Source organism: Oratosquilla oratoria, chromosome 5, assembly GCF_046742065.1.
Source record: "Oratosquilla oratoria isolate Oo_2021 chromosome 5, ASM4674206v1, whole genome shotgun sequence".
NCBI lineage: Eukaryota > Metazoa > Arthropoda > Malacostraca > Stomatopoda > Squillidae > Oratosquilla > Oratosquilla oratoria.
Genome location: NC_134781.1, coordinates 20,249,603 through 20,272,853, shown reverse-complemented (window position 1 = coordinate 20,272,853; position 23,251 = coordinate 20,249,603). Strand labels below are relative to the sequence as shown.

General features: G+C 42.1%; 1 long non-coding RNA gene across 1 annotated transcript in view; it reads left to right on the top strand.

Moving 5' to 3' along the window:
* Positions 1–23,251, top strand: part of LOC143025209 (uncharacterized) — an 868,162-nt gene that overhangs the window by 246,804 nt on the left and 598,107 nt on the right. Inside the window, exon 2 of the long non-coding RNA XR_012966369.1 lies at positions 14,203–14,251. This is a non-coding gene — a long non-coding RNA (uncharacterized LOC143025209). The remainder of the gene's footprint in view (positions 1–14,202; positions 14,252–23,251) is intronic.

The window sequence follows — 23,251 nt, the reverse complement described above, 5'->3', positions numbered from 1 at the left end:
GAGGGAGGGGGCTTATGGGCGTGGCTGGGTGTGCCGTAGCGCGGCGCGGCGTGACGTGCCCTGACGTGGCTTAGCGTAACGTGACGGTGTGGTTGATGGCAAGTTGTGTGTATTGTATCGGTACCAGATCTAACCCTTCTCAGCACGCGCGTGCGAATACACGCACGCACATGCGTTTACACGTACACGCGCGCGCGTTCACACACATATATGCATACACACATACATACACACGCACATATACATACACACATATATACATACAGACATATAACATACACATAAACATACACGCACACATATACACACACAAGCACACATATACATACATACACACGCGCACACACACACACACACACACACACACACACACACACACACACACACACACACACACACACACACACACACACACACACACATACATACACATATACACGCACACATATACACACACAAGCACACATATACACACACAAGCACACACACACACACACACACACACACACACACACACACACACACACACACACACGGCCTCTCACACTCTGACATTTGATTGAAAATGGGAAGTTGAATGATAAACTGCAGTTCCAAAATGATAATAATGTGCATAATAACTAAAAAAAAAGTCGAAAATTAAATGGCAAAATCTTATCCGACATGAATATATTGCAATTATATGCACATAAGATGTGCATACATCGAGACCAGCAGACTTCGTGGGGCCGATAATGTGTCCCCGAACTCCTTACGAAGTAGCGGACCCCACCAAACAGGGACGAACTGGATGCGATTAAGACGCGGGACGTGGAATGACGTGACGGTATGATATTTGTCATGGCATAGTCTCGTGTGACGTTGGAAAGCAAAATATAAATTAGGTGTGACGTGTGATAGCGTGACGTGTGACTCAGTGACGGAGCTTGACATCTGATATATGATAAGTGACGGAGCGTGAATTGTGATAGTGTGACGTGTGAGTGACATAGTGACAGAATGTAACACATGACAGAGCATGTCGTGTGACAGAGCGTGACAGTACGGCGTCGTGACGCGTGACAGTCTGACATGTAACGGAGCGTGACATGAGACGGATCGTGATATGTGACGGAGCGTGACATGTGACTGAGCATGACATGAGAGGGAGCGTGATATGTGAATTAGTGTGACATATGACTGAATGTGACATGTGACGGATCGTGATGTGACGGATCGTGACATGTGACGGATCGTGACATGTGATGGATCGTGATATGTGACGGAGCGTGACATGAGAGGGATCGTGATATGTGACGGATCGTGACATGAGAGGGATCGTGATATGTGACGGATCGTGACATGTGACGGAGGATGACATGAGAGGAAGCGTGATATGTGACGGAATGTGACATGTGACGGAACTTGACGTGTGACGGAGTGTGACGTAATATAAAGTAGTTTGACGTGTGACGTCGGGTGACCCGGGGTTACGTCCTGAGGCCTTGTGTCCAGGTGATTTTATTTTAATTAATTTTATTATTATTTATATAATTATAATTATTTGTTTATTTACTTATCATTTATATATTTTTTTCGCAACCGATCTAGTTTTGGACCAAAAGGTCTTCTGTCGGCATGATTCTCCTTTGTAATCCTTTGTAACGTGACATTGACTTGCCTTAAAGTACCGTTTTACTTAGGCGAGTTCCGCTCAGCTGAAGAAAACCGCCTGGAGATAGCCAGAATAAAGTCATATATAATAATCTACACGATAAATGATATAGATAATCTATAGATATAACTCTATAACGCAGCTGGAAGATTAACCCTGAACGGGGTAACGATCCATCTAGAATACCTTCAAGCTGGGGGGGGGGCGCACCTTAACATCAGCTGGATTAATCGTCTGTCTCTACCAAAATAACTAAGGAAATGCATAAAAACAAATAAACAGACAAATCAGATGTACAAGTATATGAATTAAATTGACAAGTAAATTAAAAGTAAGTAGGTGAAATTGATAGATTGTAGCGTTTAGTACAATGTTGGATTACATCCACTTGGGTGTCATTTCCCAATATTTGTGGAAACTCCATTTCCTGAATCATAATATTAGCTGGAAAGATCCATGGCCAATGAGGCGTCCGCCATCGCCGTGGCCTAAGACACCACTATCATCACCAATATCACCACCACCACTATCATCACCACCACTATCATCAACACCACTATCACCAACACCATCACCACTATCATCACCACTACTATCACCACCACCACCCCCAACACTACTAGTACCATCACCACCGTCCCACCAATGCTGCTGCTACTACTACTACTATCATCACCACTACTATCACCATCACCACCTCCGTCAACCCCACCCCACCCCCATCATCATTACCACCACCGCCGCCATCACTAGGATAGAATAAGATCGTGTTTTTGAGGAGAGACCGACTTGGAGGGCGACGGTTGTCCATTCATCTTGGCGCTGTAATGAATCTCCGTTGCCACCGTTAACCGCCGTTTACTAACCGTTAGCAGCCGTTCACTAACCGTTAACCGCCGTTTACTAACCGTTAATCTCCGTTTACTAACCGTTAACCGCCGTTTACTAAAAGTTAACCGCCGTTTACTAAAAGTTAACCGCCGTTTACTAAAAGTTAACCGACGTTTACTAACCATTAACCGCCGTTTACTAACCGTTTAACGCCGTGAAGTTCACCGTAACATCCTTGCCGGCCGTTTTCGATGATACTGATTACTGCAACACTGTGTCATTACGTCACGGGGAGAAGATCCCGGGCGGCCACGGACACGGCCATTCGGCACGGGCCAGCAAGTATTACAATGTGATATATTGGAGAGTGCGAGTTTTTATTTTTGGTTTCGGGGTTGATACATATCTATATATATATATATATATATATATATATATATATATATATATATATATATATATATATATATATATATGTAAACTGTCCTTGTTCCTTTCTCATGTATATATAATCTATGTATTTCTATTAACTATGTACTTTTTGCACTGAAGATGTAATATACGAAAGCGCTCTGCTTCGTTAGTTTCTTTTTCCAAGTGGTCTACTTTGCATAAGTGAACACACGTACCCGTGTTCGTATTAGCATGTATATATACATATATATATATATATATATATATATATATATATATATATATATATATATAATATATATATATATATATATGAACATTTTTAGAAGCTCCGCCGTGGGATACGAACCCAACCCTGCCCACGGCGGAGCTTCTAAAAATGTTCAATCTGTCATAAGAAACATACACACGTTCCATGCGCTGAATGTTTATATAAGTATAGTGTTTTCCTTTTTGGGGGTGACGTGTATGTATTATTAAAATTTGGTTTGGTTGTATATTCAGAACGCCGCGAACCCGCGTTCGATTCCGACAGCTACTGGTTACTTCAGCTTGTCCTGGAGTTGTGACCACACAAGTCAAGGGTGAATTTTGGTCACAGTTGAGCGTCTCCTGTCGTGAATTTAAGTATTTCTTCTCTTTTTCTTGGAGTTGTGCTGGAAATGAGAGTGGCAGATCGCGCTCCTGTAGTGTTTGGGATGTATATAGATTGTTGTCCCTGTTGTACACACACACACACACGCACACACACACACACACACACACACACACACACACACACACACACACACACGCATGCGTACACACGTATATACACACACACGCACACACACATATGAGCTCTGAGCTCTCTTCCGGGAGGGAAATAGCTGTCGATCACGAGTCCAACACGTGATCCAAGACCATGGTGAATGGTGAATCACAGACATACACACGCATGCATAAACATACACATGCATACACACACACACACACACACACACACACACACACACACACACACACACACACACACACACACACACACACATGAGCTCTGAACTCTCTTCCGGGAAGGAAATAGCTGTCGATCACGAGTCCAACACATGATCCAAGACAATGGTGAATCATGCATACACACACACACACACACACACACACACACACACACACACACACACACACAAACACAACAGAAATGCTGATGAATTTAAAGACAATCTTGTACTTGCTTCCAAAAACTACACGAATATCGATTTTTTTCTTGATCAACTGAAGAACAATCGCTGCTCGTTATGGAAAACTGAACAGGTGTTCTCCACCCACTGCATGGAGAACGCAATGGACGAAGTGGGCAACCCACGCGGGATTCGAACCCTCCAGCCTGACTAGCCAATCACCGCCCAGGTCGAGTTTTTCAAACCCGTGCTGTGGTCCCATTGGTGTTTGGGCGGGGAGCGGGGGTGAGGGGGGGGGGAGATGGGTGAGGGGGAGAAATTGTTTTCACGTTTGATGCTGGTAGATAGGGTCAGATACACTGTTCCCGAGGAGAAGATTGGTTTGAAGTATGTTAACTAAGAACGAGTACATGTGTTTTACAAACACGTACACACGCACATACGAACGCGCGCGCACACACACACACACACACACACACACACACACACACACACACACACACACACACACACACACACACGTGGGCTTCCTGTTATATAACATATTATTAGCTCAGCGTTTGTTTTATTCCTTTGAAAGGTTTCCCTTTAGTCCAGCTTTCCGTTTTCTAATAGATTAAGTAAAAGATAAACGGAATGTTTATAAGAGTGAAACGAATTACTAATAAAGGTGGTACGAAAGGAATCCGTTGATAGGTTGGGCACCATGTGACGTCACAAGTTGCATAGGTCCTTATATGGGGCATCAGGTAAGTGCAGCCTGCCAGACATATTTTATTGGATGTTTATGCTTCGTAGATTTATTTATTTATTTTATATTTATTTTATTTTTAACCTTCGCAACCTTAGTCTGTGTTTTAACGTTTCGTGAACATTTTGCGAACATGACTTTCAACAAGTAGTTTAGGTTCTGTCGATTTTATTTTTTTTGTTTTTCTTCTTTTCTCCTTCTGCAAGTGGTTGGAGTGTTTACTTATCACAAAATTAATGTTTTCATTCATGGAAAATTTACAATTTTCTCTTTCACTGAATTCCTGTAGGATTGCCTCTGACTTTGTAATAATTCTTAAATTTGTTAAGAAATTCTTTTATTCTGAGTGATAATCAGAACTGGGTTGAAAAAAAAAAATCCATGTTCCAGGGCCTCCAGATGGCATGACCAATAGTCTTTATTGTTTGTGGGTCTTTATGTAGGCCAATTTGGACTTTTTCTTATCGTATAGACAAATTTGTTAACATTTCACTTAAGATTTTTTTTCTACATTTTGCTCTCTCTCTCGCTTCTCTTACTCTTTCTCTATTCTTATTCTCCATTCCTTTCTCTATTCATATTTGTGTGTCTGTTTATATATATATATATATATATATATATATATATATATTATACACGTGTATACATTATATATACGAGTATACATAAGTATATATATATATGTATATATATATGTATCAGTATTGCAAAGGAGGAGCATGCCGACAGGAGACCTTTTGGTCCATGTCTAGGTTGGATGCGAAATAACGTAATAATGATAAAAATAAATTATAATAATATGAATAACAATGAATAAAACAAACAAACAGGTCAATAATAAATAGTAATAAATTGACAAATAATAATAAATGAAAATCAAACAAACAATAATAAACAGGCAAATAATAAACAAATAAACAATATAAAATAAATGGCAGGCATTACAGCATCTTGCTCAGGTGTTTATGTAAACGAAACTTAAAGCTTCGAACTGAACTGCATTGCACTGCCTCTGCAGGAAGTTTATTCCATTCATTAACTACACGGTTGGCGAAGTTGTTTCTACCCACTTCCAAATTAAATCTATTTCCAGACAGTTTGAGACCATTATTTTATGTCAGATTCTCATTTAGTGTGAAAATTTTGTAACTTTTGATGTCAATTTCATTTAGAATCATAGACATGTATTAAGTCAACCCTGAGTCTACCCTTCTTTACGGAAAACAGATTCATGTTTTAGTTGATTTTCGTATGATTTATTTTTGATATTTAGAATCAATTTTGTGGCTCGCCGTTGTACTTTTTCCACTGCATGTTTATATGTGTGTATAGATATGCATATGTGTACATATATATATATATATATATATGTATGTATATGTATATATGTATGTATATGTATATATGTATGTATATGTATATATGTATGTATATGTATGTATGTATATATATGTATATATATATTGTATGTATATATATGTATATATATGTAATGTATATGTATTATATATGTATATGTGTGTGTTGCATATATATATATATATATATATATATATATGTGTGTGTGTTTGTGTGGGTATTAGGCTGGTGGTTCATGCCCAACGTTGGGCGCCAAAAGTTAGGCTGCTCGAATGCAAACTGATGGAGAGTTGGTTTTTATTAGCAATGAATGTTGGGCGCCAGGGCAGGGAACGAGATGGTGAGGGAGGCGACAACTTTGTTCCAAGACTTGTCCCCGGACGATCTGCTTGCGAGAGAGGAAAAGGGGGGGGGGAGGTAAGAAAGCAAGAAGCAGCGAGCTAGGCTCATGTATGCTTCTCAGAGTCTATTTGCATCTTCGGACGTTGGTTCATCCTTTATATACACGGACTCCTAATTGCCGTGAGGTCACTTGTGCTGCGTGGGAAGTCGGAGGCAAACCGTTCTGACGCCGGTGACTCACGAAGAGAGTAGGCGTTCCTCAATAGGTCCAGTGTCCCCGTGTCACGTGGGCGAGGTAGTCATCGTTGAGGCTGGTGAGCTGCACGTGTTTTTCCTGAAGGAGGCTTTGTGTGATGGTCATAAGGCAGACCCTAGCGCTGGTTAGTCATCCTGGGGCCCCACGAGTGATTCCCTTAGGTGAGGACTAGTGAGTGACGACTGAAGTGAGGACCTACTAACAATGTGTGTGTGTGTATATAACACACACACACACACACACACACACACACACACATATATATATATATATATACATATATACATGTATATATTTGTGTGTATGTATATATCTGGATATATATATATATATAATGTGTATATATATATATATATATATATATATATATATGACACATGCATTCATATACATACGTGCATAATACGTACATAAAGCACGCGTACGCACGCACGCCGCGTGAACGAGACGACAGAGGGAAGTATTGTAGTGTGTTTACGCCGTGCCCCCAAACAAACCCATCTGTGTTGAAAATTTGCTCCGGTCGGACGAGCTCTCACCCACCTTCTCCTTGGTAGCTGACCAGAGATTCCCCCGATTCGAGGCGGTGATTTGATTTTCCTTTTTCAGGGAAAAGCATTTCCGTAATGATACGTCCGAGGGCTCACGGGGTGGCCGAGGAAAGAAAGAAGAAAAGAGAGAGAGAGAGAGAGAATGAGAGCAAATGTCATCCTCGAAGTGGGAGTTGGGGAGGGCTGCAGGAGTGACCAAGAAAACGTGTGACAAATTCTTCCTTCTCTATTTGTGTGTGTGTGTGTGTGTGTGTGTTTGAATGTGTGTATGTGTGTGTCTGTGTTCGTGTGTTCGTCTGTGTGTGCGGTCTGGGTGTGTGTGTGTCTGTTTGTGTTTGTGTGTATGTCTGTGTGTGTTTGTGTGTGTATTTGTGTGTGTGTGTGTGTGTGTGTCAATGTGTATATCTGCCTCTCCGTATGCGTATGTGTGAGAGACAGCCTTAGCTTATCTGTCTGTGTCTATATATAACGACGAAGAGAGGATAGTTGCTAGTATTAAAAACATGACATTTTGTGCCCGATGTGAAATATATATTGCAACGGAAATATAATGCAAAGTTAATTATATTGGCGTATTTCTGAACGGTTGTCTTTGCCTTAGCTGTATTGAACCGGCGACACATCTGGGCGGTTCTCCTCTTATCGAAAACAGAGATTGTCTGTCGCGTCTGTCTGTCTGTCTCGGTCTCTGTCAGTCTGTCTGTCGGTTCCGGTTCCTCTCGTGAAGGACCTAGTCACTCGGGATGGGAACATCAAGTCATGCACTCGCTGATATATGGTCCCTTTTTTATTTTCATTTTTATTATTATTTTTTTTTCCTTCTCCTCTCCACGCTTCTCACCAGTGATACGCCGCAGGAATTGTATTTGCATTATGACTTTTTTCTCTTTTTCCCCTTTTTATCACACGGTCGTGACGTGCATATCTCGGGTCGGATTGTGATGATTTTCGTTTCTTTTCGTTCAAGTCGTACCTTGTTTGGAACTGAATAAACGATGATTCTCGGAATATTGATATGTGTGGGTGGGACTAGGTTCGCGCGCTCTCGAGTTTGTCTTCTTTCGATGTGTGTGTTCGGGAAAGGAGGGAAGAAGGAAAGAGGAGGAGGAGGAGGAGGGGAGCGGGAGGGAGGGAGACGATGTAAAGGAGAGAGACGTGGGGAAAGAGAGAGTGGGGGAGAGGGAGAGAAAGTGAGGTTGAAGAGAAAGTGAGGGGAGGGAGAGAGCAAATGGGAAGAGATACAGTGGGCGGGGAAGGGAAAGGAAGAGGAGGGAGACGGGAAAGGGGAAGGGGAGGGAGACAGGGAAGAGGAAGGGGAGGGGGAGGGAGACTAGGAACGGGAAGAGGTGGAGGGAGACGGGGAAGGGGAAGGGGAATGAGACAGGGAAGGGGAGGGGGAGGGAGATGAGGAAAGGGAGGTGGAGGGAGACGGGGAAAGGGAAGGGGAAGGAGACAGGGAGGGAGACGGGGAAGGGGAAGGAGACAGGGAAGGGGAAGGGGAAGATGAGGAAGGAGACAGGGAAAGGAGAGGGAGACATGGAAGGGGAAAGGGAGGGAGACGGGGAAGGAGAAGGGTAGGGAGACATGGAAGGGGAAGGGGAGGGAGACGGGGATGGGGAAGGAGACAAGGAAAGGGGAAAGGGAGGGAGACAGGGGAAGGAGACAGGGAAGGGGAAGGGAGGGAGACAGGAAAGGGGAAGGGGAGGGAGACAGGAAAGGGGAAGGGGAGGGAGACGGGGACGGAGACGGGGAGACAGGGAAGGGGAAGGGGAGGGAAACGGGGACGGGGAAGGGGAGGGTGACGGGGATGGGGAGACAGGGAAGGGGAAGGGGAGGGAGACGGGGATGGGAAGGGGAGGGAAACGGGAAAGGGGAAGGGGAAGGAGACGGGAAAGGGGAAGGGAAGGGAGACGGGGAAAGAGAAGGGGAGGTAGGGGGAAGGGAGTGTTTATGTTCTGATCCGTATATTTGTATACTCTTTTAGTAAACACAAATAACAATTAATCAAATGGTTGAGGGTAAATCCGCACGAAGAGGTGAACTCGTTTCCAGAGATATAGAAAAGAGACTTACAGGGAAGCAGATCACAGGGATACTAAAAGTTAAAAGCAGCATAAAAATGCTGTGTGGTTCTGGTCCGTAGGGGTGGCACTGAAGTCTTGAAGTTCTGACTGTATAAGACGTGTGCAGTCAGTACCCTAAACGGGGTTTTATTGGATGACAACTGTGAAGAGACTTGACGATGAGAATCTTCCCTTGGGAATATTTGCTCATTACGTTTTCATCGTTCAAATTACCTTCTCGTCGTAGGAAAACCTGACCGTGAGTTGATCTGCTACTAGGAGATGAAATCTTAACTTCTTGGAAGAAAGCGAGACAGATACATATGTATATACTGTATATACAGTATATGAATGAATAAATAGGTAAATTAAAAAATAATAAGTAAATAAATGAATACATACAGCATGGCCATGCGCGAAATTGTGTAAATAAATGTCAACAAATGATGAAAACTCACCATGTACACATACGCACTCCTATAAAGACATACACACGCGCGCGCGCGCACACACACACTCACAAAGGGACATAGTTACAGAGTCCATTCGTCTCTCTCTTGTAGCACATCTACTTTCCATCATGAACAAACTTAACAAATTTGAAATAGATGGTAATTTATTTCTGAATCCAGATTGGTTACCTGCCAGAATATCTTACTCTTCTAGGTCTCTTTCATAATTGTATCATGCAACTTTGCTATCGTGTTGATCAGCTATACTGGTCTGTTATTCCCAGATTTGTCTTTGCTTCCACCATCGTTGATTGGCACCACATTGGCCCCCTTTCGTTCCTGAGGCGTTATACCTTCTTCGAGTGAACGCTTAATTTTGGTTTGAATCTCGTCCACTAGTCATTCAATGCATTTCTTAAGTATCTACTTGGGAACTTGGTTACATTCGAAAGTTTTCATCACATGTAGTGTCACATGTAGTTTATATATATTCTATTACTATATTCAACAGCGTATTACCCCGCATTTCTTCACTTCCTTTTGCTTACTAATCCTCCCAGTTGACCTCTTTACAGTTTAAGTCACCCGCCACAATTGTATTGTAACTCTGTTCAAGACTTTACTGTGAATAGATTTGTCCTACATTTCTTGATATTTAGATTTGTTCCATGTCCCCGTTTTTGCAGGGAGGGGAGGTATCTGCTACCTCAAAGTCTCTCTTATCTTTTCCCTTGGGTATAATCTTCAGATTTATCGCCTCAGCCCCACCTTCACCAAGTATGACCTTATCCGCTGTTGGGTCATTCTTCACTATCGTCACTCCACCTCCCTTTCTGTCTTTTCTGGCTCTTCTCCAAAATCTGTATTTTTTTTTTTTCAATTGATTATCAACAGCGCTATATAAGTTTGTATCGACTAGAGAAATACAAATCACTTGTCTTCATATAATCATTCATTTCTGTTTTGGTGACATTAAACAGTTGACGTGCGCGCGCGCGCCTGTGTTTGTGCGTGATATAAGGAAATTGGGCCTTAGATTTACGACGTGAAGTCTTCAGCTGCTGTAGTACTTATAAGTAAAGCCATCTGTACATAACGTAAGGGTGTTGCAGTGGCGCGTTTGGTTGCTATTCGCCCTCGTGAGTATGAAAACTTAATCTCGATCCTCCGATGGTTCTTTCGGTTGCTTCCAGTGGATGTGGTTGTCAGTGGACATAAGGCTAACGTGGCATCTTCGGCCGCAGGCATGTTTCTTTTGGCGTGGTTTCATCATGTACGTCCTATACTTTTAAAGAAGAGAACCAAAAATCTAATTCTAATTATTTTCATTAACCTTTTAAGTCTTGCTTATTTATTCATTTATCTACTTATCTTTTTAATTTGTTTTACCTATTTTACCCCAGTAAAATTTTGCCCTCTTTATGGAAAGGCTTGAGAAATAACACTAGATTCTTCGGGACGTTATCTTGTGATAATGAGAGCCCTGTTGGAAAGGTATAGGGCTCCCAGTACAAGCAGGCCAATTACCCGTAACATTAAAGAGAGAGAGAGAGAGAGAGAGAGAGAGAGAGAGAGAGAGAGAGAACGTGTTTAGAGGCCGTGCATCTACTACTTCACGGGCAGCGACATTTGTCACACTCGGGACTCGAACGTCGAGATCGATATATCACGGGACTCCGGAGACGGTAAATTCTTCTGCCGAGCTCCACACTGTCTGGGAGGAGGAGACCATGCGCCTGGCCCAGTCATACAGTATAAGTTAAGCGAAGTAGTCATTGTAATTACCGAGGAGTCGCTAAGGCTTGATGAACCAAGAGCATGATATATAGAATCGCACCTTGCATTTACTTTGTCATCCATGTGTATATTAGGCGTGCTTCTGCACACGCGCGCACGTATGACCGCGCTCGCGCGCGTGCGCACACACACAAGCACGAATGCATGCATGTGTATGCGCGAACGCACGTACACACGCGCCTACACCTACACACACGCACACACAGGCACACACGTACGCATACACACACACTTACGCACATACACACACACGCACATACACGAACACACACACACACACACACACACACACACACACACACACACACACACACACACACACACACACACACAAACTCACACACGGTTTGGTGATATAGTGGTTAACGTTGCGGGCTGCCATGTCCGCGGATCATTGTTCGCGCCTTGCTCGGCGTGAAAACTTCACAATAACAAACCCCTGTTACTCCTCCTGAAGAAGGGGACATGCTTGTTGTGTGTACAAGGACAGTGAGCCCTCTTGAGTACTCACTCGGGATGGGAATAGCTGTCGATCACTAGTCCATCACGCTGTTCAGGACGAATGTAAATTATGGAAGAAATATGGAAATGGATACGGGGAAAGGGAATATTGTTTCATTCTGATTATGTAATATATTATCGGATGGAATTATGAAAAACAAATGTCTGGTATTTAGATATTGTGGTAAACACGGATGGCGTAATTTTCATTGAGAACAGCGATGTGGCGTTAAAGTGACTAGTTGAAATTGTCGACGAGTATTTTGGATGATAATGATATGAATGTGAAGAGCAAGGCTAACAGGCTGGGAAAGTGGTGAACGAAATACTTTGATAATTGAACTGGAAGGTAACACGATGGATGGCTGTTCAGGTACAGAGTCTTCTACAGGTTACCATAAGACACCATTTCCCAATACTGGGGTTGTCAAGCGTTTTTTCTGTGGTCGCCAAGGCATCTTGTATGTTTTTTGTTGTTTTTTTCCCTCTTTCTCAAAATTGTATGATTTCAATACAATAACCGTGATGTTAACTTTGTCTTTTATAACCTTACAATACCTTTCTTACACACATATCTATTATACTTGTCCCCTACTTTTGACAGTCAACAACTAGTCATATACATTAACACATATACGATTAGCGGGGTTGTGGTTATATCATGAAGATCATAGCGGGGTCACCATAAAAAAATAAAAAAAGGGGGGGGGGAAACGCTGCCATAAGAAGACACCGATCCGTCGTGATGAGCATCGTGTGGATGTTTTCTTGCTTATAAAGTATCCCGATAAATCGTGTTTTGTATAATATTCGCTATTCTAGTCCTTTGTTAATTCTGTTGCCTTTAATCAGGAGGAAATGTACTATCCCGGTAGGACGTACAATGATAGCAAAATAAAACCAAATTAGATAAGATGGAATGAAATAGAAAAAAAGTATATAATTAAAATAATTAAATACACACACACACACACACACACACACACACACACACACACACATATAAATATATATATATATATATATATATATAAAATATATATATATATATATATATCTTTTTTTTTATTATTATTATTATTATTATTATTGAGAAACCGGGCTGCCGAACGGAAGAAGCTACTTATCCTTGTCCCGATGGGTCGGGACAGTGGGTTTACTAACATGGACTAGATCCTGTTTTCTGTGCGGGGTGATGTGGTTGATTCCCCATCTTCACTTCGGATTTGCAAAGGCCTTTGAACCAACGTCTCATGCTGATTTAGTTTTTTGTTAGTGTGTGCGTGTGTGTGTGTGTGTTTTCACCTTGGTCTTTGGATCACGTGTTGGACTCATGAGCGAAAGCTTTTTTCCTCCCGGAAGAGAGCTCAGAGCTCGTATGACCGATCTATGGGTAATGCTGTGACCTTACACACACACACCTAACTCTCCCGCCCACGAGAGCTGGAGTAACGACTCGAAGCGCAGCGATACTGAAATAATTTCAACCCTGGGTAGGATTCGAACCCGAACCGCCGTTGTGACAGTCGGGGACTCTACCAACCGCGCCACGTGTGTGTGTGTATGCATGTATAATATATATGTTATATATATATTTATATATATATAATATATATATATATATGATATATATATATATATACATATATGAGAAATGTAACATGCTTGTGAATCATAACTAACACCACAGTCGGAAAAAAGAAAGAGGTGAATACACGACTATATATTTCGACTGCAAACTGCAATCCTCTTTAGTATTAGTGAAGAGGTTTGCAGTTTGCAGTCGAACTCGTATATAGACTTGCGTATTCAGCTCTTTCTTTTTTCCGACGGTGATGTAAGTTGTAACTATATATGTATTATATATATATATATATATATATATATATAATATATATATATATAATATATATATATATATATCAAATATGTAATATAATTGTATAATAATGATAATAGTTTGTTTTTCGGTGTCATTTCTTTTCAATAAACAAATAATCACATCTATGATGAAGGTAAAGAAAATTCCCTTTTTTTTTTCTTCTGTATTTGATTTTGTTTTCCATACTTTCAGTGATATACTGTAAAGTGAGAACATTTTGAGGCTTCAAGACGGCAACCTGGTAAGTTGAAGACATTTATTTTTTGTTCTTGAGGTTCCAAGTATGGAAATGCTGGAATGCCTACTGGAAGGCTAAGGAATGAAACGAGAGAGTTGTTGAAAGCATTCCAGGTCTGGATACCTTTATCTTAATATATTCCGTGTTTATTGATTTATTTTCGTAAATATTTTCTATTTATACAGTATATATTTATTCATTTGTTCAAACATTTATTCACTTCTTCCAGGTCTGGATGCCTTGATCTATCTTAATATATTCAGTGTTTATTGATCTATTTTCGTAAATATATTCTATTTATATATATTTATTCATTCGTTCATACATCTATTTACTTCTTCCAATCTGGATACCTTTATCTATCTTAATATATTCAGTGTTTATTGATCTATTTTCGTAAATACTTTCTATTTATATATATTTATTCATTTGTTCATACATTTATTTACTTCTTCAATGGTGTAGATATTGCCTCCTTGGAATTGTACTACATTAGGGAGACCGCCTTTTCATCTGCAGGGGAAACGTTAAAACAGCGATTCGTAGAAAGCTTATAAGTAACGTGGTGACCGTCATCTTGGCTGCGAATTTGCTTGAGCCTGTTTCTCATGCTGGTTTGGGTTCCTGGAATGGCCACAGACCTCTCACACGAAGGACTTTCCAGTTCTTAGATCCAAGAATCCACTTGAAGGAAAGGGGACAAAGGGTCAACCGAAACGTGTGGAATAGGGAGTCCGTGTACAAAAGGGATTTGCATGCAGCTGAAAATAGATGAATTAATAGATACTTATATAGATAAATAAGTAACTGGGTAATCATATAGAATAATTGTGGAATCATTATTAATTATGATTGAAAAATTGAGAATTATCATATATTATTGGTAATGATAAACTCAATATAAATTACAATTGTGAATAATATTGAATACTATATAAAAGATATGTAGACAATAAATGATAAAATGGGTAATAAATTACATTTCTAGTCTCGGATTTGACCGGAGTCTGATGTGACGAAGTTTCGTGTGTAGACCAACGGTGACACTTGAAGGGGCAGATTCCTTCTGCGCCCTTTGTAGTTCGGGAAAACATGGACGAAAACAAGAGCGCGCAATAAAATACGAAAATAATTTTCTTTAGTGTTGTATGTTTTCCTTAAATATTTTAAGGTTCATGACAGATATTACAAGTATTCTAAATGGTAAGTGGCATAAACGTGCGTTTGTAGCAAAGATGATAGATTATAGTTTGTCGAATCTAACTTGAGCCCTTGGGCGTGGTCCGGGGAAACCCCTCCCCTCCATTGTTTACATATCTGGCGATAAACTTCGCATGGCGATCTGTCTCACTGCTAGTCTGTACGCTATCTGTTTATATGATATATATGTATTCATAATACGACTACATGTGTTGGGAATGGCTTGGGATTTGAGAGAAAGACAATACTCTCTAAACTTTCTCTTAAATTCCAAACCATTCCTAACATCATGTAGTCGTTTTATGAATATATATATACAGTGTATATATATATATATATATATATATATATATATATATATATGTATATATATACATATATTTATACAACACTGAGTGGGTCCCAGTGACTAGAGATACATTTTTATCTCCATTTGCCTCTACGGTTTTTTTTTCGATGTTGATGGTTTAGAATTAAAGTGCGTTGATTTTATATATATATATATATATATATATATATATATATATATATATAATATATATATATATATATATATATATATATATCTAATAGATAATGTACAGACTAACACAGACAGATTGCTGTATGTGTAAACAATGGGGGTTTCCCCGGTCCACGCCCGTGGGCTCAAGTTAGAGTTGATAGAGTATAAGAACTTCAATCAAAGTCAGGCGTTCTGTGATGGTAATTTTTTCATAAAAGTTGACATGTAAAGAACAGTATTAGGAACTAATTCTAGAATATTATTTGGGAATATTTCAGTCTACGTGGAAGTTGTAATCCCAACAACGAAATCCTGAAAGCAAGGTGAATAATGTTCTAAGAAAACATTTTAGGAACATTTTACCGATTTTATTATTAACAACTCCCACCTGAAGACGTTACATTATTTTATTATTAGCACAAGCATTCTATCAATTCTGATATGTTACAGAGTTGAGTATTTATGTTGTTGATAGAACAAGATTTTTTGCATGCTTATCAGAACTATACATGTTAGCATAAAAAACTTTGAAGCTTGCAAATGCATTGCAATACATTGCTTTGCTCACATGAGGAAAACGTGAAGTTCAGGGTTTCTTTTATACGTAATCGCGTGTGTAACATTTATTTATGATGGGACAAAGAAGATCAGCAGATCGTGAGGCGTAGGTACCTGTGTTCCCTCTAATCATTCCCGTCCCATCCCCGTCTCATTCCCATTCCCGTCCCATTCCGTCCCATTCCCGTCTCATTCCCTTCACATCACCCTCCTATCTCACCCCTTTCTCTCCTGTTTCTCATCCTTTCTCACCCCCTTTCTCACCCCCTTTCTCATCCCAGTCTTCTTCCATTTCATCCCCAATTTCCACCCCCTATCTCTTTCTCCATCCCTTCATACCCTCCTCTCCCTTCACACCCCTCACTCCCTTCACAACCCTCCCTCTATTCGCACCCCTCCCTTCACACCCTTCCCTCCCTTCACACCCTTCACTCTCTTCATAACCCTCCATCCCTTCACCTCCCTCCCTTTACACCCCTCCCTTCACTCCCTTCACACCCTTCCCTCCCTTCACACCCTTCCCTCTCTTCACACCCTTCCCTCCCTTCACACCCTTCACTCCCTTTACCTCCCTCCTTTCACACCCTTCCCTCCCGTCACACCTTTCCCTCCCTTTACAACCCTCCATCCCTTCACCTCCCTTCTTTTACACCCCTCCCTCCGCATCCCTCCCTTCACATCCCTCCCTTCACACCCCTCCATTCACACCCCTCACTCCCTTCACTCCCTTCACCTCCCTCCTTTCACACCCTCCCCTCCCTTCACACCCTTCTTTCCCTTTATACCCTTCTCTCCCTTCACACCCTTCTCTCCCTTCATACCCATGCCTCCCTATATACCACTCCCTTCATCTATGACACTCTCCTCTTCAATACCTCTCCCCCTTCTGCATCTCTCCCTTCCTCCCTCCCCATCTCCTTCTCCCTCCCTCCCCATCTCCTCCCTCCCTCCCTCCCCATCTCTTCCCTCCCTCCCTCCCCATCTCCTCCCTCTCCATCTCCTCCTCCCTCCCTCCCCATCTCCTCCCTTCCTCCCTCCCCATCTCCTCCCTTCCTCCCTCCCCATCTCCTCCCTTCCTCCCTCCCCATCTCCTCCCTTCCTCCCTCCCCATCTCCTCCCTCCCTCCCTCCCTCCCCATCTCCTCCCTCCCCATCTCCTCCCTCCCCATCTCCTCCCCCCTCCGTCTCCCCCCCCCCTTTGACCTGCCCCGACGCTGTGCCCTCTATCATTAGTCCTTCCCCCTACATCGTCTCACACCCAACAAAGTCGAAAAGAGAAAAATAGTCGGACCATAACAGGGATCCACTCTTCGATTAACCTTCCTCCTCCCTCCTCCCCCCTCCCCCCTCCTCCTCCCTCCCCCCTCCTCCTCCCTCCTCCTCCTCCTCCCTCCTCTCCTCTTCCTCTTCCCTCCTCTCCTCTTCCTCCTCTCCTCTTCTTCCCCTCCTCTCCTCTTCCTCCCCTCCTTTTCTCCTCTCCTCCTCCTCCCTCCTTTTCTCCCCTCCTCCTCCCTCCTCCATCCTCCTCTTCCACCTCCTCCTCCTCCTCTTCCTCCCTCTTTCCCCCTCTTCCCCCCCTCTTCCCTCTTTCCCCTTCTTCCCTTTCCTCTTCCTCCTCCCCTCTTCCTCCTCCCTCCTCCCCTCTTCCCTTTCTTCCCTTTCTCCCCTTTCCCCCCTCTTCCCATTCCTCCCTCTTCCCCCTTGTCACTCCTCCCTCCTTCTCCCTCTGCCTCCCTCCTTGTCTTCCTTCCCTCTCCCTTCTCCTCCTCTTCCCTCCCGTCCATCCTCACCTCCTTTTTCCTCCTGATTTATGTTCACCTTCACTCATGTCACTCCCTCTTACACTGTCTTTTCCTCCACCTACTCCTTCCACCATCCCCACCTTCTTCTCGTCCACCTCGCTCCACCTCTTGTATTTCCCTCGAATTCTTCCACTTTCCTTTTCATCTTCCTTGCACTCTCCTTTCCTTCCCCCTTTCCTCGACTCCTCCCCTTCAATTGCCTCTTCCTTCTTCCCTTCCATTTCCTCTTCCTTCTCCCCTTCAATTGCCTCTTCCTTCTCCCCTTCCATTGCCTCTTCCTTCTCCCCTTCAATCGCCTCTTCCTTCTCCCCTTCAATTGCCTCTTCCTTCTTCCCTTCCATTTCCTCTTCATCCTTCCCTTCAATTTCCTCTTCCTTCTCTCCTTCAATTGTCTCTTCCTTCCTCCCTTCAATTGCACCTTCCTTCTCACCTTCAATTTCCTCTTCCTTCTCTCCTTCAATTGTCTCTTCCTTCCTCCCTTCAGTTTCCTCTTCCTTCTCTCCTTCAATTGTCTCTTCCCTCCTCCCTTCAAGTGCACCTTCCTTCTCCCCTTCAATTTCCTCTTCCTTCTCCCCTTCAATTGCATCTTTCCTCATCCCTTCAGTTGTCTCTTCCTTCCCCCCTTCAATTGCCTCTTTTTTCCTCCCTTCAATTGCACCTTTCTTCTCCCCTTCCATTTCTCTTTCTTCTCCCCTACCATTTCCTCTTCCTTTTCCCCTTCATTTGCATCTTCATCCTCCCCTTCATTCTCCCCTTCAATTGACTCTTCTTTCTCCCCTTTCATTTCTCTCCCTTCTTCTCTTCCATTTCCTCTTTCTTTTCCCCCTTCATTTGCCCCTTCATCCTCCCCTTCCTCTCCATCCTTTCCTTCCTCTTCTTTCTTCTCTTTCTTCCTTCCCTTTCCTCTTCTTCCTTCTCTTTCCTTTTCCTCCTCGCCTTTTTCCTTTTCCTCCCCTATCTCTTTCTCCTCTTCCTCCTACCCCTTCTTCTTAATTTTTTTCTTCCTTGCTCCTCCTCGTTCCCCTATGCTTGTCCCTTTGTTTGTCCCCTTCGCATGCCTTCTACCTCCTTTCTTTCCCCTTCGTCTTCCTCTTCCTCTTCCTCGCCTTTTCCTCTCCTTCCTCCTATTCTTTTTCTTCTTCCTCCTCATTTTCCTCTTCACCTTCCTCTTCTCCTTTCTCTTCCTCTTTCTCTTCCCCTTTCTCTTCCCCCTACCTTCCTCTCCCTTCTCCCCTTACTCTCCCTTCTCCCCTTACTCTCCCTTCTCCCCTTACTCTCCCTTTTCTCCTTACTCTCCCTTCTCCCCTTACTCTCCCTTCTCCCCTTACTCTCCCTTCTCCCCTTACTCTCCCTTCTCCCCTTACTCTCCCTTCTCCCCTTACTCTCCCTTCTCCACTTACTCCCTCTTTCTCCTGTTGCTCTCCTCCTTTTTCCTTTTTTTCCTTTCTTCTTCTTCCTTTGGCTTTCCCTCCTCCCCTTCTATTTCTTCTTGTTCTTCCACCTCTTCCTCCTTTTCTTCTTTTCTCCATTCCCCTTCCTGCTCTTCCTCCCCTTCCTTCTTACTCTTCCTCTTCCTAATTCGTCCTCTTCCTCTTCCTAATTCGTCCTTTTCCTCACCCCTCTTCCTATTCATCCTCTCATTCTTATTCTTCCTCTCCCTCATTCCTATTCTTCTTCTCCCTCCTTCCTGTTCTTCCTCTCCCTCCCTCTTATTCTTCCTCTCCTTCATATTCTGCTTCTTCCTCATTCCTATTCTACCTCTTCCTCATTCCTATTCATCCTCTCCTTCCTTCCTATTCATCCTCTCTCCCCCTTCCTATTCTTCCTCTCCCCCTTTCCTATTCTTCCCTTCCCTCTTTACTATTCTATAATTCTTTATTCTTCTCTCCTTCCTATTCTTCTTCTTCCTCATTCCTATTCTTCCTCTCCCTGCTTCCTATTCTTCCTCTCCCTCCTGCCTATTCTTCTTCTCCATACTTTCTATTCCTCCTCTCCCTCCTTCCTATTCTTCCTCTCCCTCGCTCTTCGTCTTCTCCCTCATTCCTATCCTTCCCATTCTTCCTTTACCTCTTCTCTATTTTTCCTCTTCCTCCCTCCTATTCTTTCTCTTCCTCTCCTTCCTTCCTATTTTTCCCTTCCTCTCCCTCCTTCCCATTCTTCCTCTTCTTCCTATTCTTCCTCTCCTTCCCATTCTTCCTCTCCCTCATTCCTATTCTTCCTCTCCCTTCTTCCTTTCTTCCTCTCCCTCTCTCCTATTCTTCCTTTCCCTCCTTCCTATTCTTCCTCTCCCTCCTTCCTATTCTTCCTCTCCCTACTTTCTGTTCTCTCTCCCTACTTCCTGTTCTTCTTCTCCCTCCCTCCTATTCTTCCTCTCCCTCCTTCCTGTTCTTCTCCCTCCTTTCTATTCTTCCTCTCCCTCTTTACTACTCTTTATTCTTCCTCTCTCCTTCCTGTTCTTCCTCTCCCTCCTTCCTGTTATTCTCCCTCCTTTCTATTCTTCCTCTCCCTCTTTACTACTCTTTATTCTTCCCCTCTCCTTCCTGTTCTTTCTCTCCCTCCTTCCTACTCATCTCCTTCATTCCTATTTTTCCTTCTCTACGTTTTCTCTCTCCACACTTGTTTTCCCCCTCTCTCTCATTTTCCCTTCTCCCTCCTTTTCCCTTCTCCCTTCTCCCTCCTTTTCCTTTCTCCCTTCTCCCTCCTTTTCCTTTCTCCCTTCTCCCTCCTTTTCCCTTCTCCCTCCTTTTCCCTTCTCCCTTCTCCCTCCTCCCTTCTCCCTCCTCCCTTCTCCCTCCTTTTCCCTTCTCCCTTCTCCCTCCTTTTCCCTACTCCCTTCTCCCTCCTTTTCCCTTCTCCCTTCTCCCTCCTTTTCCCTACTCCCTCCTTTTCCCTTCTCCCTCCTTTTCTCTTTTCCCTTCTCCCTCCCTCCTTTTCCCTCCTCCCTTCTCCCTCCCTCCTTTTCCCTCCTCCCTCCCTCCTTTTCCCTCCTCCCTCCCTCCTTTTCCCTTTTCCTTCCCTCCTTTTCCCTTCTCCCTCCCTCCTTTTCCCTTCTCCCTCCCTCCTTTTCCCTTCTCCCTCCCTCCTTTTCCCTTCTCCCTCCCTCCTTTTCCCTTCTCCCTTCTCCTTCCCTCCTTTTCCCTTCTCCCTCCCTCCTTTTCCCTTCTCCCTCCCTCCTTTTCCCTTCTCCCCTCCTTTCCCCCTCTCCCTTCTCCCTCCTTTTCCCCTCTCCCTTCTCCCTCCTTTTCCCTTCTCCCTCCCTCTTTTTCCCTTCTCCCTCCCTCCTTCTCCCCTCTCCCTCCCTCCCTCCTTTTCCCTTCTCCCTCCTTTTCTTCCACTTCTCTTTTTGGAAGTCGTGCTTTCCATCTCCCTCCCCACTGCCGCCGCCGCCGCCGCCGCTGCCCCGACGGCAAAGCAAATAACGCCTCAACGCGAGCCAGCCCATTCGAGATTAAAATCAACTGGCCCAGTACATCGAAGGGCCATAAATTATAAAGTAAGGCACGGTGAAGCACTAATACTATGCTGCGTACCGTATTGCCGGCACTTTGCCCCCCTGCCCGCCAATTACCAGCAGCCACCCGTCCGGGCTCGGCCAATCGGGGCCCACCACGCTGATTGACGTGGTAGAGGGGGCGGGGTCACATGTAACAACCAATAGCAGCAGCGGGAGAAAAAAGTCGCCCCAACGCAAGGGAAATAATCTGCCTGGGCCCGGTCTCAAATGTGTTTGGTCAATCAATTCGTAGGTAGATTAACATTTGGGGGGGATAAATGGTGCCACAACGGGGAGAGAAATGGACAAAGAGGAAGGGGGGAATAGACGAGGATAACTTGGAGAAACGGGGAGGTACAAGGAGCACAGATGGATGAAGAAGGAACGAACAGTGAAAAGTCATGATCAAAGGAGAAAATTTCGTACAATGCACATGATGAATGTCTATGGAATGTATGCTTACGTATAGAGTATATATATATATATATATATATATATTTATATATGTATGTATATGTATATATATGTATATATATACATATATATATATATACATATATATATATATATATATATAAATATATATATATATATACATGTATATACATATGTATATATATGTGTATATATAGTATATATTTATATACAAATATACATATGTATATGCATATATATATATGTATATATATACAATATATTTCTATATATGAATATACATATACAGTACATGTATATGCATATATATATGTATATAGATAAATATATATATATATATATATATATATACATGTATATGCATACAAATATATATATATATATATATATATATAATGTATATAATATACATAATATACATATGTACATATGTATAGGTATATGCTATATATATATATATATATATATATATATATATATATATATATATATATATATATATATAATATAGGTATATGTATGTATAGGTATATGTATGTATATACATATGTATATATATGTGTATATATGTATATATATGTATATTTATACACACACACACACACATATATTTATATATATATATATATGTATATATATATATGTGTGTGTGTGTGTGTGTGTGTGTGTGTGTGTGTGTGTTGAGACATTCCGACAGGTTAACTAAGTCAACCTGACTTATATGTACTGTATATGTATATGTACATGTATATATATATATATATATATATGTATATGTATATATCAGGATTCCATATTAATATGTATATATATGTATATGAATATAAATATGTATATGTATATATATATGTATATGTATGTATGTATATATGTATATGTATATATATACATTATATGTATACATGTATATATTTATATATATATATGTATATATATATATATATATATATATATATATATTTATATATATATATATAGTTTAGCTTGGTATTGGACTTAGTTTCGCAGCTA